The sequence below is a fragment of the Pleurodeles waltl genome, chromosome 1_2, assembly GCF_031143425.1.
Source record: "Pleurodeles waltl isolate 20211129_DDA chromosome 1_2, aPleWal1.hap1.20221129, whole genome shotgun sequence".
NCBI classification, from domain to species: Eukaryota; Metazoa; Chordata; class Amphibia; order Caudata; family Salamandridae; genus Pleurodeles; species Pleurodeles waltl.
The window spans coordinates 1087165723-1087181936 of record NC_090437.1 but is presented as its reverse complement, the minus strand read 5'-3'; positions in this window follow the sequence as shown (position 1 = coordinate 1087181936).

Here is a 16214-nt window from a genome sequence, read left to right as displayed (position 1 = left end):
TATCACTAATCTTCCCTCTCGGTCTATGTTAGAAGAAATCATTGTGAATGGGACCCCCGCTCTGATCCATATTAATACACCTCTTGCATAGGCTGAGTATTCTGATGCAAACACCTGCCCCCTCCACCTGCGTCTTAGCTTCTCTCCCTCTCCAGGCGCCAGGTGAGTCTCCTGCAGTAGTGCCACCTGTACACCCCTTCTCTTTAAATAGGTGAGTATTTTGTGCCTTTTAGCTGGTGTACCCATTCCCCTAACGTTCCAGGTCAAGAGATTGTAATCTGCCATTTTGTGATTTCAGACTGGTAACATTGTCCCCGGCCCTCCCAAGCCTCAGAGTTGTATTTCCACATATTCATGACTTTGCCGCAAACTAATTCTGCCACCCACTGTGCCATATTAACTTTTAACTGTGTATCCCAACTCCCGATCCCCAGGGTGCCTCTAAGCCTGTAGGTTGCCCAGCTAATTGTGCAACAGTGCAACTTGTTTAGTCTCTTAACAGTAGTACTCGCCATTTTGGATAGGCGAGATTCTGGTCTGGGGGTGGCCAAGTCCGGATGGGCCGTTAGTTCCCATGACACGCTCTATCTCCGGCGCCCACCGCAGGTCCATGTTAGCTGAGTTCGTCAGCCGTTTGTGGGGTTACCTTCGGGGCCCGGGCTGAGTATTCCAGGTCTCCCGCAGAGGACACCAGCGTGTCATCCGTTTCATCCCCAGAGCCTTCCTGGGGGGATGCCTCGCCGCCCATGCGTGCTGCTGCTTCCAGTGCTTCCTTCCTTCCTTTCTCCTTCTGTGTTTGCGTAGGCGCCAGTCGTCTGCGGTCTCTGGATTTCCTTCCCTTCGGAGCTCGGTGAGCCCTGCCCCCATTCGCGCCCTCTCCTGCTGGCCCTCCCGCCCGTGAACTGTGTGACTCCAGCCATTCCCACGCCTCTTCAGGGGATTGGAGGAACGTTGTCTTCCCTTCCAGCATTACCCTTAACCTGGCTGGGTAGAGTAGCGAGTACTGGATTCCTTCATCCCTTATGGCTCTCTTGACTGTCAGAAATGAAGCTCGCTTATTTTGCACCTCCAGGGTGAAGTCCGGGAATAGTGTCACCTCCCCGTTTGCTACTTTGAACAGGCCCGATTCCCTGGCCCTCTGCAGGAGGGTGTCCCTGTCTCTGTGGTGTAACAATTTAGCTATCACTGCCCGGGGGGGCCTGCCCGGAGCAAGGGGTCTCGCCGGCACTCGATGCGCCCGCTCCAGCGTGTAGAAAGGAGTCAGGCGCCCGGGCGCCACTGTTGTGCTGAACCACTTCTCCAGAAATTCAACCATGTTCGCCCCCTCGGCCCCCTCCGGGAGGCCCACTACGCGTACATTGCTCCTTCTGTTCCTACCTTCCGCGTCTTCAGCTCTCTTTTCGAGGCGCGTCACTCTGTCAACCAGGGAGGTCACTTCAGCCGCCAAGTCTTTCTGTTTTGGTGCAATGTCCGCCAGTGCAGTTTCTGTTTCTTTGACTCTGTCCACCAATTTGTGGTGGTCCGCTCTCAGCAGGCTCACCTCAACCGCGACCTGGCTTATCTCCCGCTGTAGCGTTGCTTTTGTGTCCTCAATCGCTCAGAGTATTTTATCTAGAGTATCCTGGACATTGAGCTGCATGTGGTCCTGCGTGCCCGGTCCCCCGCTCTCAGCCGGAGCCGCAGTGTCCATGGTTCTGGTCTTGCGGCGGCTCTTGGGGGACAGCAGACTGGCTTCCGGCCTTGCCCTAGGGGCCCCAGCAGTGGCCCCAACGATGTTTATAGTTCCACTCCAGGGCGTCACTTCCACTCACCATAAGCGGCACCTTTTTTGTTCCTGGTTGATCCTCAGCTGGGCCCCTGCGCTCCGTCCAGACCCGCTGTTTTCGGGCCGCGGCGTCGGGGGGTCTTTACGCCGACTTTTCCTGTTTAGCCGCTAGCTTCTCCAGTTCTTGGCCCTTTGGCACATCGTGGGCTCACGTCTGTCTCCCCTCTTCGCGGCTCCGCTTTGCGTCCCACTTGGCTTCCTTATTGCACCAATAACATTTCTGGGCACCCTGTTTCACCCCTCTGGGGCTAATCCCCCTTGTACTGTTTCCTGCCCTACTCGTTTAGGGGTCTCCGGCCCTCTAGGGCGCCCGAGGGATTCCACAAGTCCATCCACTGGTCCTTCCACGTTCCGCTCACCCCCAGGGCGCGATCCGCCACTCACCGGTTCCACAGGCTGTTCCTCTTGCCCAGTTGATTTGATCCTGTCAGTTGGATCCTCCCGCCTCGGGCTCCAAGTCCGCCCCCAGGGGGCTCAGGCAGGCGCGGTCCCGGGCCACTCTTCTCTGGCACCCTACCCCAAGGGGCCACCATTCGCACTGTGGACTCACCGATGTCTACAGGGGTTCACTAGGGTCCGCTTTCCTCTAATCATTTCACTTCTTCGGAGTTTGCCGGGGCCCCGAGCTCCACCTCCAGTCAAGCGGCCTCGTGGCCAGCTCCCGGGTCGCACCGTCACCCCGGTGTCGTGCTGCTCCTACTCTCTCTATCGGCCACTCGTCGTCCCCACTCTTCTTCTCTGGGGTCATGCTCTTGTCTAAGAGCAGCGCCTCAAAGCGTGTCCACTATTGGGCCACCAGGCCCCAACCGGCGACCCCGCCGCAGCGGGGGGGACTCCCTTGGCGTCCCCCGCTGCCCTCGGGCCGATCGCCCTTGTGCCGCCTCGGCCCGCAGTTCCGCCCGCGGCCACAAACCTCGTTCGTATTCATCTGGGGCCGACCGCCTCTAGGGGCACCGCCCTGCCATGCCCCGATTAGACGCGGTCACTCTTGGGCTCTCGGGCCCCCTCCGGAACCCGCGCTGCCGCGGGGAGACCCATCCGGGGTCCCCCGCCTCTCCACTCCGTCTGCCCTCACGCCGCTTCGGGCCTCGGCCCAGCACGAGCCCGTGGCTTCGGCCGTGCTCTCAGGCCTCCAGGCCCCGAGCCCAACAGCTGGCCGGTTTCGCCCCCCAGCACTCTCCGTGGTCGCCGGAAGGGTTCGCGCCCTCTTGGCCACTCCCTCCGGCCCAGTCCCTCCGCTCGGACCCCGGCAGGCCCGGAGAGGGCACGATTTCAAGCACTTTCTCGCCGGCCCCTCCGGAGCGAGAAGTTCAGGCGTGCGCCATCTCCGGGTCCTTGGCCGTTTGAATATGGTGGTAATGAAGGAAAGAGCCAACTCTTGAGTAGTTTTCTGAAGACAAGAAAGTTATCTGTGGCTCTTATAGGTGGGGGTAATGAATTCCATAGTTTGGCTGCTTGAATGGAGAACAATGTACACCTATAGTCTTTTTCTTGTATGGTGGTGTTCTAAGGCAGGGTGCCAATCTTGAGCGGAGGTTTCTTTGTTGGATGTATATGGTTATTTTGTTTCTGATAAAAAGCGTTCCTGTTCCATGTATAGCTTTGTGGGTGATACAAAGCAGCTTGAAAGTGCATCTTCTGGCAACGGATAACCAGTCTAGTGCTCTCAAGGCAGGGGAGATGTGGGCTTGCGGCTTTACATGTAATAGTAGCCTGGTTGCGGAGTTCTGAATACGTTGTAGTTTTTTCATAATAGATAGAGACCATGGTAGAGGCCATTGGCATAATCCAGTTTGGATAGTACAAGCAAGATAGTAGCTTGCACCTTGTGTGGAAATCCATGGTGGGGGAAGATGCGTCGTAGAGTCTTCAATATGATGAAGCTTGTTCGTGCTAATTTGTCCATTTGGGCATTCATAGTTAACGTGGAATCCATGGAGATTCCAAGGTTTTTAACTTCCTTGGATAATTGAGGACATGGTCCGAGATCGTCAGGCCAGACGCACAGAGGGTCATAACTTTTCCATTCACCACATATGAATACAGTATTTCTGTTTTGGAGATATTTAGTTTGACATGGCACCAGGTCATCCACTGATCAACGGCTCTGAGGCAACTGAAGATTTCTGAGTTTTCAATGTTTTTGGGGCATTCTAATTTAAGTAGTATTTGTGTGTCATCTGCATAGTTGTAGCATGTGAGATGGAAATCATTGATCAGTTCTGGTAATGATATCATGTAGATTTGAAAAGCAAAGGTGAGGTGATTGATCCTTGGGGGACCCCTGCTTTTGTGAGGTAGGATTTGGACGAGAAGAGGGGTGAGTAGATGATCTTAGATCTTTTTTGAAGATAGGAAGTAATCCAGTCGAGAGCAGTCCCCTGTATGCTGGCTTTGTGGAGTCTTTGAATTAGGGTGTCATGGTCAACCGTATCAAAGGCAGCCGAGAGGTCCAAGAGAAGTAGTGCAGCAACTCCATTGCGGTCAACTGTTTTTAAGATCATCCCAGATTGCTATGAGTGCCGATTCAGTGCCTCCTCCTGGGAGGAATCCAGTTTGGAAGACTGAAAGTATAGAATTGTCTTCAATGAATTGTGACATCTGGGCGAATGCTGCTCTTTCTATCAATTTGCCCAGGAAAGGTCCATTTGTGATTGGTCTGTAGTTGTTGGGGTCTTGCGGGTATAGGTTTGTTTTCTTTAATAACGGTCGTAATCATGCCTTTTTCAGGTCTATAGGAAAAGTTCCTGTAGTTAAAGAGTTGTTGATGATTCTTCTTAGAGGTGTGGCAGCAGAAGTAAATAAAAGAATGTTCTTGAAGATTTGGGGTGGGCAAGGGTCAGAAGGGCAACCGGAAAGTCTGCTTGCTTTGACCAAATCCATAAATTCACCATGGGATATTTGTTGGAAGGACTGTAGGGGCTGGATTGTTTTGTTTCTTAGAGGGTATTTTAGGAAAGGGGTTGGTGCTGATGGTTTTCTTCTGTTTTAAATAGGAGTCCAATGTTTCTGCCTTGGTTGTGTAGTGAGTTGCCAATTTGTTTGTGAAATCTTGAGTAGTGGGATGACTTCCTTCCATGCATGAAGGTTTTCGAAATTTATTGAGAATTTTATAAAATTCCTTGGTTGTAGATTGAGCATTTTGAATTCTGTCTGAGTAGTACCTTCTTTTTAGCTTTTTTGATTGATGATTTGTATATTCTGTTAAGTTTGTGTAGCTACATTTTGTCTTGACTGTTGTTTGTTTTGAGCCAGGTCCGCTGCAACTTTCTGATTTGTTGCTTTATCTTTTTAAGTTCTGTGTTTCTCCAAGGTGTTGGTTTTCTTTTGTCATGTTTAGTTTTGTCGTATTAGGATATCAAAAGCTTCCTGTAGCCACTCATAAAGTTTGGGCACAGAATTAATTGTATCTAGATCTGTGTTGGCTGTTAGTTGTGTTTCAAAGTCATCCAAATTGAGTTTGCTCCATGGTCGATAGGTGCATGTATGTAAGTAGTTGTGGGGTGTGTTGATTTGTGGATTTTTTTGTCAGAAAGTTATCAAATGGTGGTCTGACCAAGTGATTGGCATGATGCTATGAACAGTAACCAGTTCAGGCTTAGCAAAAATGACATCTAGGATGTGTCCGGTGATGTGTGTGGGATTGTGTACAATCTGATGTAGGTTTAATGCGACTAGGCGAGTGGTGATAGCTTTTGGATGGGGCATTTTGGGTTTGTCAAACCAAATGTTTAGATCCCCAAGAATACATAGGTTGGAGTATAGTGTAATAAGGTTTGAGACTGTATCTAGAAAAGCATCTGGGAATGTGGAGTTGTTAGGTGGAGGTCTGTAAAGGAGGAGAAAGTTACAGGAGGAAGTTGGAGTAGGGTGGCATCTGGTGAGGAGGGCTTCACAACCTTGTATGGAGATGTTGTCTGTTTTACTGAGGGTCACTGCCTGTTTGAATATAATAGCTAGTCCACCTCCTCTCTTGCCTATACGGTTTTGTGTGATGGTTTGATAGCCCGGAGGAACAGCTTTGTGCAACACCGGGGCCATGTCATCTCCCAACCAGGATTCAGTTATGAATAGTAAGTCAGGTTTTGTGTCTGAGAGCAGGTCGTAGATGTGGTGCTTGTTATATATAGGGCTTGTAGGTTCATCAAGAACCCTAGGTACCCAGAGCCAATAAATGAGCTGCACCTTGCAATGGGTTTTCATTCTGTACCAGATATGCAGCAACTCATTTGCTGAAATATAGAGTGTCTAGGTAGCTTTGTCACACCGATCAGCTCTAATTCGCTGCAAAGCAAAATCAGCATCTACACCAAAAAACATGTACACCATCAAACAGCATATCTTTTAGGCTATTCTGAACAGCCTCAGAAAACCCAGATTGACGCAGTCATGCATGTCTGCACAGCGCAACTCAAATCAAATCAAATCATTAACATTTATAAAGCGCGCTACTCACCCGTGCGGGTCTCAAGGCGCTAGGGGGGAAATGGGGGGTTATCGCTGCTCGAACAGCCAAGTCTTTAGGAGTCTCCGGAAAGCGGAGTGGTCCTGGGTGGTCCTGAGGCTGGTGGGGAGGGAGTTCCAGGTCTTGGCCGCCAGGAAGGAGAAAGATCTCCCACCCGCCGTGGAGCGGCGGGTGCGAGGGACGGCAGCAAGTGCGAGGCCAGCGGAGCGGAGGGGGCGGGTGGGGACGTAGAAGCTGAGGCGTCTGTTGAGGTATTCCGGTCCCTTGTTGTGGAGGGCTTTGTGTGCGTGGGTGAGAAGACGGAAGGTGATCCTTTTGCTGACTGGGAGCCAATGCAGGTGTCTCAGGTGTGCGGAGATGTGGCTGTTGCGGGGTACGTCGAGGATGAGGCGGGCCGAGGCGTTTTGGATGCGTTGCAGGCGGTTTTGGAGTTTGGCGGTGGTCCCGGCGTAGAGGGTGTTGCCGTAGTCCAGGCGACTCGTGACAAGGGCGTGGGTCACGGTTTTTCTGGTGTCGGCGGGGATCCAGCGGAAGATCTTGCGGAGCATGCGGAGAGTGAGGAAGCAGGCGGAGGACACGGCGTTGACTTGCTTGGTCATGGTGAGAAGAGGGTCCAAGATGAAGCCGAGGTTGCGGGCGTGGTCTGCGGGGGTCGGTGCGGTGCCGAGGGCCGTGGGCCACCAGGAGTCGTCCCAGGCGGACGGGGTGTTGCCGAGGATGAGGACTTCCGTTTTTTCAGAGTTCAGCTTTAGGCGGCTGAGCCTCATCCAATCTGCGATGTCCTTCATACCCTCTTGTAGGTTGGTCTTGGCGCTGGCGGGGTCCTTGGTGAGGGAGAGTACAAGTTGGGTGTCGTCGGCGTAGGAGGTGATGATGATGTCGTGCTTGCGTACGATGTCGGCGAGGGGGCTCATGTAGACATTGAAGAGTGTCGGGCTGAGCGATGAGCCTTGAGGTACGCCGCAGATGATCTTGGTGGGTTCTGAGCGAAACGGAGGGAGGTAAACTCTTTGGGAGCGGTTAGCGAGGAAGGAGGCGATCCAGTCCAGGGCCTGGCCTTGGATCCCGGTGGAGCGTAGGCGGGTGATTAGGGTGCGGTGACAGACGGTGTCAAAGGCAGCCGAGAGGTCGAGGAGAATGAGGGCGACTGTTTCACCGTTGTCCATCAGGGTTCTGATGTCGTCTGTGACTGAGATGAGGGCGGTTTCCGTGCTGTGGTTGGTTCGGAATCCGGTTTGTGAAGGGTCGAGCAGGTTGTTGTCTTCCAGGAAGGTGGTCAGCTGTTTGTTGACGGTCTTTTCTATTACCTTGGCTGGGAAAGGTAGAAGAGAGATGGGGCGGAAGTTTTTCAGGTCGCTTGGGTCAGCCGTAGGTTTCTTTAGTAGGGCGTTGACTTCAGCGTGCTTCCAGCATTCGGGGAAGGTAGCAGAAGAAAAAGAAGAGTTGATGACGGTCTGGAGGTGCGGGGCGATGATGTCGTCGGCTTTGTTAAAGATGAAGTGCGGGCAGGGGTCCGAAGGGGCGCCGGAGTGGATAGAGTTCATGATGGTTCATGATGGATTTGGTTTCTGGATCTGGTGCAACTGACTGAGCCATAGCTCTACCCACTGAATCTGTGGTATCCATCCACATTTTATGGTGAAATTAGCCGCTTCTCGGACATCTTGCACCACCTGTAGGAATTCACCCCTGGCTTCTTCTGGAAGAGAAGACAGTATACACGCCACTGTGTCCCATAATGTATGAGAAAATCTGACCAGCACACATGCTATGTTTAACGACCTCAACGTGGACGTCATTGGCTGACTCAATGCTCAAAGTGGGCACTCCTAAGGGCTGTGCACCAGCATGAATCTGACAACGGATTCAGACTGTCACCAAGGGCGAACCAGTCATCGTAGATCCAGTCAGGACACCTCTCACCTCCTTAGGACTAGATAGAGCACCTGAGGGGGTTGAGGTCCAAAGACTTCATGCAGGGAATTATAATATTCTTGCGTTTGGGCTAGAGTTGCCTAAACCTCAGGGAATTTAGGTAGGTGCGGGGTGGACTCCCCTGAATGTTCTGCAACCAAAGGTTGGGAGACGGCGTCAAAGACGCCTAACTTATGACGGTTTTAAATGTTTCTGCTTCGGAGCCTCCTTTGATGACAGTGATGGCTCGTCAAACGGTCTCTAGATTTAGATGGGGACTGACGACACAGAGTTGCCTCTGATATATGCGTTACTGGAATTTTCATGCGATGCTCCCTCAACGCCTTTGGTGATCTTGTGTTTGTCCTTACTTTAATTTTTGTGTGATACATTTTGTGTCATATTTATGTATGTTCATGTTTATGGTTCATGCAGTTCTCAATAATGAATATTTAAAATAACACATTTACTGCATTTTTTAAAAGAGAATTTCCTTACCTTCGAAAAAATTATATCTCTAGTTTCCCTTGACAGATTTTTGTTGTTTTGGTGTCTAAAGTAAGATAAAAATACACTTTATTGTTTATAAATAGGTGTCAAATTTGTATTGTGTTGTTTTTTTTTACTCATTGTAGGAAGCCAGCTCTTTATATGATTTATCAAAATGAGATGTATCGTGCAAAGAGTCCAAGGGTTCCCTAACTAGTGGACAGGTTTGCTCCAGCCATCCCAAGGTAATATTTTAGGGGATAGTGTGGTCAAGCAGCCTAGGCTTATCAGTAGGGGCGTGGAATTTAATAAAATATCGATTTGTCCATGGGACAAGTTGCTTCATAAATCTACTTGTCCGAAAACAAAATACACTTGTTCTTTTGGTGCTACGTAGTGCTGTGCTAAATTACTGCAGCATTCTCATTATATAAGAACTCTGACAATAGTCTCTGTAATTATGCTAAGGCTCATACTGTAGTAGGGTTTGAATTTGAGCAATTCCTGCATTTTGCCATCTTTCCACAGATTTGCATACTGGGGGTTGGGGTAGCGCTAAGCAATAGTTCAGGGTTGGAATGCACTTTTGAGTCTTTGCAAACCTACCAATTTGCAAGTTTTAAGGGTTTTCACCACCTCTTTTCTAATCTTTTCCCACACTGAGAAAGGTTGGACATTTACACCTGACAAGGGCCTTAGTAAAACATGGTTGGGAAAAAAAATGAGAGGGAAAGTGACTTTGTAAGCGCTCCATAGATTTTCGCATGAGCAAAACTACACATGCATATTTGCTCGTTCTAAAATGAAGTTCACAAATATTTTCTAGGACTACGATTTCCTCACTTACTCCTCTAAATTATTGTGAATTCATGAAAGCTGTAAATCTAGACTAATGCAAGGGCATATACCATGGGTGCACTTTTGTGATTTTAGTTAAGAATTGGACCCCTAATTAAGTCTTGAGATAACCAAGACCTTTTATTTGTATTAAAATTCTGTCTCTGTATCTATAGACTGGCTACACTGTGATTGACAGCCTTCTGCTCTTTCACAAGGAAAATATCAACACACAAAGTAGTTTTGCTCAGTGTCTGGGACTACTGTGGCAATATGTGCGTTTTGAGACTAAAAATTATTATTGCCTTCTGTCAATGTTTGTTATAATGTGCAGGTTCTGGCAGCTCCCACAACAAAGTTTTACAAAAAAAAATTCAAAATATTTTATGCATTGACAAAGGCAAAAAGCTGACCACCAGCGTCAGACTCATTAGCTTTGCCAATGATGGTTTACTTTCGTGTTTCACATAATCTTGTTGAAACTGGTTGCACTGATTTTCCATTATGAATATTTTTTGAGAATACTAGCATGCATCAACAGATTTTACTAGATGATGATTTAAAAAAATGGTACCTACAGTTTATTAGTGGTTGAGCAAAACATTTTTCTCCTATTTGCATATTTTGTGAGCATTTAATATGGAAGAAAAGACTCCTCAATCATGCTTTCAATTTTCTGAAAGTATTTGTATCTGATCAGACAGCATTCAGGGAAGCTTCGTGTTGTCAAACCTTGCAAACATATGTACACACTTTAACCTCTTAAGTGCGGGCGTCGGCCACTGGCCGACGCCCACACACCCTCCCTGGTGCGGGTCACGACCAGTGGGCGACACCAGGAAGGGCATTAATAAATCCTCGGGTGCGTCGCACCCGAGGATTTTTTATTTTTTTTTCCCCCCCGGGAGACACGGAAGCTACCGTGTCTCCCCCCGCCCCCCACCCGCCCCTTTGTGACGTCAGCGCGCCGCAAGGCACAGCTGCGATCGGGGGCCAGGAAACCCCACTAGACACCAGGGATTTCACTTTTGGGGGGCGGCCCCCCCCGGAAAACGGGCCGCCCCCACCCGCGGTATAATTTTCATAAAAAAAAAAAAAGGTAGGTGCCCCCTGGGGGGGGGGGGGCGGCGCAATTGCGCCCCCCCCCCCCAGGGGATTTTTTTTTTTTCCAAAACAAAAAAAAATAATAATGAAATGACAGGGGGTCGCCCGTGGGCAGGGTGACCCCCTGTGGGGGCAATTTTTTTTTCAGATGTTGTAGGGTTTCCCTGGGGGGCATTTTGGCCCCCAAGGAAACCATACAACAACTAAAAAAAAATATATGTATATATCTATATATATATATCTATGTAGATAGATATATCTAGGTACATGGATATATCTATAGATATATCTATGTAGATATATATTTATATATATATATATATATAGGTAGATCTGTATCAAAGAGATTTATAAAGCGCGCTACTCACCTGTGAGGGTCTCAAGGCGCTGGGGGGGTACGGGGGAGGGAAAGGGGCTAGGAGGTTCACTGTTCAAAAAGCCAGGTTTTGAGGCCCTTCCTGAAAAGAAGTAGGTTTTGGGTCTTGCGAATGTGGGTTGTGAGTGCGTTCCATGTTTTGGGTGCAATGTAGGAGAAGGATCTGCCCCCGGTGGTGGTGTGTTTGATGCAGGGGACAGAGGCGAGAGAGAGGTCAGCTGAACGGACGTTTCGTGTGGGGGTGTGGAAGGTGACTCTCGTTGAGGTAGGCAGGGCCTGTGTTGTGGAGTGATTTGTGTGTGAGGATGAGGATCTTGAAGGTGATCCTTTTGTCAATGGGGAGCCAGTGGAGGGATTTGAGGTGTGGAGAGATGTGTTCGTGTCGGTGGAGGTCGAGGATGAGTCGTGCTGCTGAGTTCTGGATGCGTGTAGTTTGCACTTGAGTTTTAGAGTGGTGCCGGCGTAGAGGGCGTTTCTGTAATCAAGCCTGCTGCTGATGAGTGCGTGAGTGACAGTTTTTCTGGTCTCTGTGGGGATCCATTTGAATGTTTTTCAGTATACGGAGTTTGTTGAAGCATGAGGAGGTAAGAGCGTTGATTTGTTGGGTCATAGAGAGGGAGGAGTCTAGGATGATGCTGAGGTTGCGTGCGTAGTTGGCGGGGGTGGGTGCAGGGCCTAGCGTGGTGGGCCACCATGGGGGGTCCCAGGTTTTTTTGGTGAGGGCCAAAGAGGATTATTTCGGTTTTGCTTGAGTTGAGTTTCAGGTGGTTGGCTGTCATATATACATCACTTTTGTCAGTATGTGTGTGGTTTCCCTGGGGGGAAAAGGGTCCGACTTGTCTAGAGGCAGTTTTAGTGCCATAAAGAAGCGCAGAAGGTTTATATGCCTACTGCAAAGAGCACATCTGTATTTTATGTAAATAGCTGAGTACATTAGTAAAGTCTATGGAGAGATGAAGGGCACTTTTGCTGGGTGGTAATGAGGGAATCCGAGGAGGAGGGAGTGGGAGCACCAATAATGATTGTTGGACTGGGCGCAGGAGGTGCTAAAGACTGTGACGAATGGTATGTGACAAGGTGTTTTTTGAGTGTCTTGAAAGTACGTGCTGATTGAGGGAAGAAGCGCAGGTAAGGTGGCCTCTACTGTTGCACGTATCTCACACACACCATCGATTTTGTGACTGTCTACGTAGGCTAGTGTTTTAGAGCAACAGTTTAGCCAATAGCAGAGATGGCATCTTGATGGATGACTGCTGCCTGCACTCGGGTTATAGAGGACCGCTCTGACATAGGATCAGAGACTGAGACATCAGATACTGAGACAGCATCTGAGGGATAGGACAATGGCGCAGACTCTGGGAGTGATTTTTCAGTCAGAGGAGTCCCATTCGAAAACTCCTCTTCCAGTACATTATGAGGGAGGTGATGAGGACAGTCCTGCTGTCCCTTCGCAAGCTGTTCGTGCAACTGGGTAATAGTGGGTTAGGCCAACCCAGAGAGCAGGTGAATGCGGCGGCAAGCAGAGAGAGAGTGCTCTCTTGGGAGCTCACCAATTTAGTTCAGCCCCAAATTCCACCACCCAAATCATATTGTGGAGACATCAAAATTGTCTATGGCAAAACAAACTGGTTTTGTAAGGCAGGCACCTGTGTTTTTGGTCCTGGATTCGGCGGCCATATAGAGAAACACACTAAACCCAAACATTTCTGGAAACTAGACATTCGGGGGAGTCCACAGAGGTGTGACTCCTGTGGATTCCCCAAAGTTTTTTTACCCAGAATACCCTGCAAAGCTGAAATGTTGAAAAAAAACTCTATTTTTCTCGCATTTCTGTCACACAAACTACAGGAATATGCTGGGATCCACAACATTCCTACCACCCAGTGACTCCTCACCTGTCCTGATAAAAACACTACCCCACTTGAGTGCCTACACCTAGTGCCTGTGTCAGGAATGGATCACCCCAGGGTCAACAGCTGCCTCACGTAAGGACCAACATTGACCGTTGTGTGATCTATTCCTGTCGCAGGCACCAGGCCTAACCACACAAGTGAGGTATCATATTTATCGGGAGATTGGGGGAACGCTGGGTGGAAGGAAATTTGTGGCTCCTCTCAGATTCCAGGACTTTCTGTCACCGAAATGTGAGGAAAACGTGGTATTTTAGCCACATTTTGAGGTTTGCAAAGGATTCTGGGTAACAGAACCTGGTCCGAGCCCCACAAGTCACCTCATCTTGGATTCCCCTGGGTTTCTAGTTTTCAAAAATGTGCTGGTTTGCTAGGTTTCCCCAGGTGCCGGCTGAGCTAGAGGCCAAAATCCACAGGTAGGCACTGTTTTCTATGAAAAAATGTGATGTGTCCACGTTCTGTTTTGGGGCATTTCCTGTCGCGGGCGCTAGGCCTACCCACACAAGTGAGGTATCATTTTTATCGGGAGACTTGGGGGAACGCCGGGTGGAAGGAAATTTGTGGCTCCTCTCAGATTCCAGAACTTTCTGTCACCGAAATGTGAGGAAAACTTGTTTTTTTAGCCACTTTTTGAGGTTTGCAAAGGATTCTGGGTAACAGAACCTGGTCCGAGCCCCGCGAGTCACCCCTCCTTGGATTTCCCTAGGTCTCTAGTTTTCAGAAATGCACAGGTTTGGTAGGTTTCCCTAGGTGCCGGCTGAGCTAGAGGCCAAAATCTACAGGTAGGCACTTCTCAAAAAACACCTCTGTTTTCTTCAAAAAATTTGGATGTGTCCACGTTGCGCTTTGGGGAGTTTCCTGTCGCGGGCGCTAGGCCTACCCACACAAGTGAGGTATCATTTTTATCAGGAGACTTGGGGGAACGCCAGGTGGAAGGAAATTTGTGGCTCCTCTCAGATTCCAGAACTTTCTGTCACCGAAATGTGAGGAAAACTTGTTTTTTTAGCCACTTTTTGAGGTTTGCAAAGGATTCTGGGTAACAGAACCTGGTCCGAGCCCCGCAAGTCACCCCTCCTTGGATTCCCCTAGGTCTCTAGTTTTCAGAAATGCACAGGTTTGGTAGGTTTCCCTATGTGCCGGCTGAGCTAGAGGCCAAAATCTACAGGTAGGCACTTTGGAAAAAACAGCTGTGTTTTCTATAAAAAAAATAGGATGTGTCCATGTTGTGTTTTGGGGCATTTCCTGTCGCGGGCACTAGGCCTACCCACACAAGTGAGGTATCATTTTTATCGGGAGACTTGGGGGAACGCCGGGTGGAAGAAAATTTGTGGCTCCTCTCAGATTCCAGAACTTTCTGTCACCGAAATGTGAGGAAAACTTGTTTTTTTAGCCACTTTTTGAGGTTTGCAAAGGATTCTGGGTAACAGAACCTGGTCCGAGCCCCGCGAGTCACCCCTCCTTGGATTGCCCTAGGTCTCTAGTTTTCAGAAATGCACAGGTTTGGTAGGTTTCCCTAGGTGCCGGCTGAGCTAGAGGCCAAAATCTACAGGTAGGCACTTCTCAAAAAACACCTCTGTTTTCTTCCAAAAATTTGGATGTGTCCACGTTGCGCTTTGGGGCGTTTCCTGTCGCGGGCGCTAGGCCTACCCACACAAGTGAGGTATCATTTTTATCGGGAGACTTGGGGGAACGCCGGGTGGAAGGAAATTTGTGGCTCCTCTAAGATTCCAGAACTTTCTGTCACTGAAATGTGAGGAAAACTTGTTTTTTTAGCCACTTTTTGAGGTTTGCAAAGGATTCTGGGTAACAGAACCTGGTCCGAGCCCCGCGAGTCACCCCTCCTTGGATTGCCCTAGGTCTCTAGTTTTCAGAAATGTACAGGTTTGGTAGGTTTCCCTAGGTGCCGGCTGAGCTAGAGGCCAAAATCTACAGGTAGGCACTTCTCAAAAAACACCTCTGTTTTCTTCCAAAAATTTGGATGTGTCCACGTTGCGCTTTGGGGCGTTTCCTGTCGCGGGCGCTAGGCCTACCCACACAAGTGAGGTATCATTTCTATCGGGAGACTTGGGGGAACGCCAGGTGGAAGGAAATTTGTGGCTCCTTTCAGATTCCAGAACTTTCTGTCACCGAAATGTGAGGAAAACTTGGTTTTTTAGCCACTTTTTGAGGTTTGCAAAGGATTCTGGGTAACAGAACCTGGTCCGAGCCCCGCAAGTCACCCTTCCTTGGATTCCCCTAGGTCTCTAGTTTTCAGAAATGCACAGGTTTGGTAGGTTTCCCTATGTGCCGGCTGAGCTAGAGGCCAAAATCTACAGGTAGGCACTTTGGAAAAAACAGCTGTGTTTTCAATAAAAAAAATAGAATGTGTCCATGTTGTGTTTTGGGGCATTTCCTGTCGCGGGCACTAGGCCTACCCACACAAGTGAGGTATCATTTTTATCGGGAGACTTGGGGGAACACAGAATAGCAAAACAAGTGTTATTGCCCCTCATCTTTCTCTACATTTTTTCCTTCCAAATATAAGAGAGTGTGTAAAAAAGACGTCTATTTGAGAAATGCCCTGCAATTCACATGCTAGTATGGGCACCTCGGAATTCAGCGATGTGCAAATAATCACTGCTCCTCAAAACCTTATCTTGATCCCATTTTGGAAATGCAAAGGTTTTCTTGATACCTCTTTTTCACTCTTCATATTTCAGCAAATGAATTGCTGTATACCCAGTATAGAATGAAAACCAACTGCAGGGTGCAGCTCATTTATTGGCTCTGGGTACCTAGGGTTCTTGATGAACCTACAAGCCCTTTATATCCCCGCAACCAGAAGAGTCCAGCAGACAAAACGGTATATTGCTTTCAGAAATCTGACATCGCAGGAAAAAGTTACAGAGTAAAACATAAAGAAAAATGGCTGTTGTTTTCAGTTCAATTTCAATATTTTTTTTTTCAGCTGTTATTTTCTGTAGGAAAACCTTGTAGGATCTACACAAATGACCCCTTGCTGAATTCAGAATTTTGTCTAGTTTTCATAAATGTTTAGCATTCCGGGATCCAGCATTGGTTTCACACCCATTCCTGTCACTAACTGGAAGGAGGCTGAAAGCACCAAATATAGTAGAAATGGGGTATGTCCCAGTAAAATGCCAAATTTGTGTTGAAAAATTTGGTTTTCTGATTCAAGTCTGCCCGTTCCTGAAAGGTGGGAAGATAGTGATTTCAGCACCAGAAACCCTTTGTTGATGGCATTTTCAGGGAAAAAAACACAAGCCTTCTTCGGCAGCCCTTTTTCCCATTTTT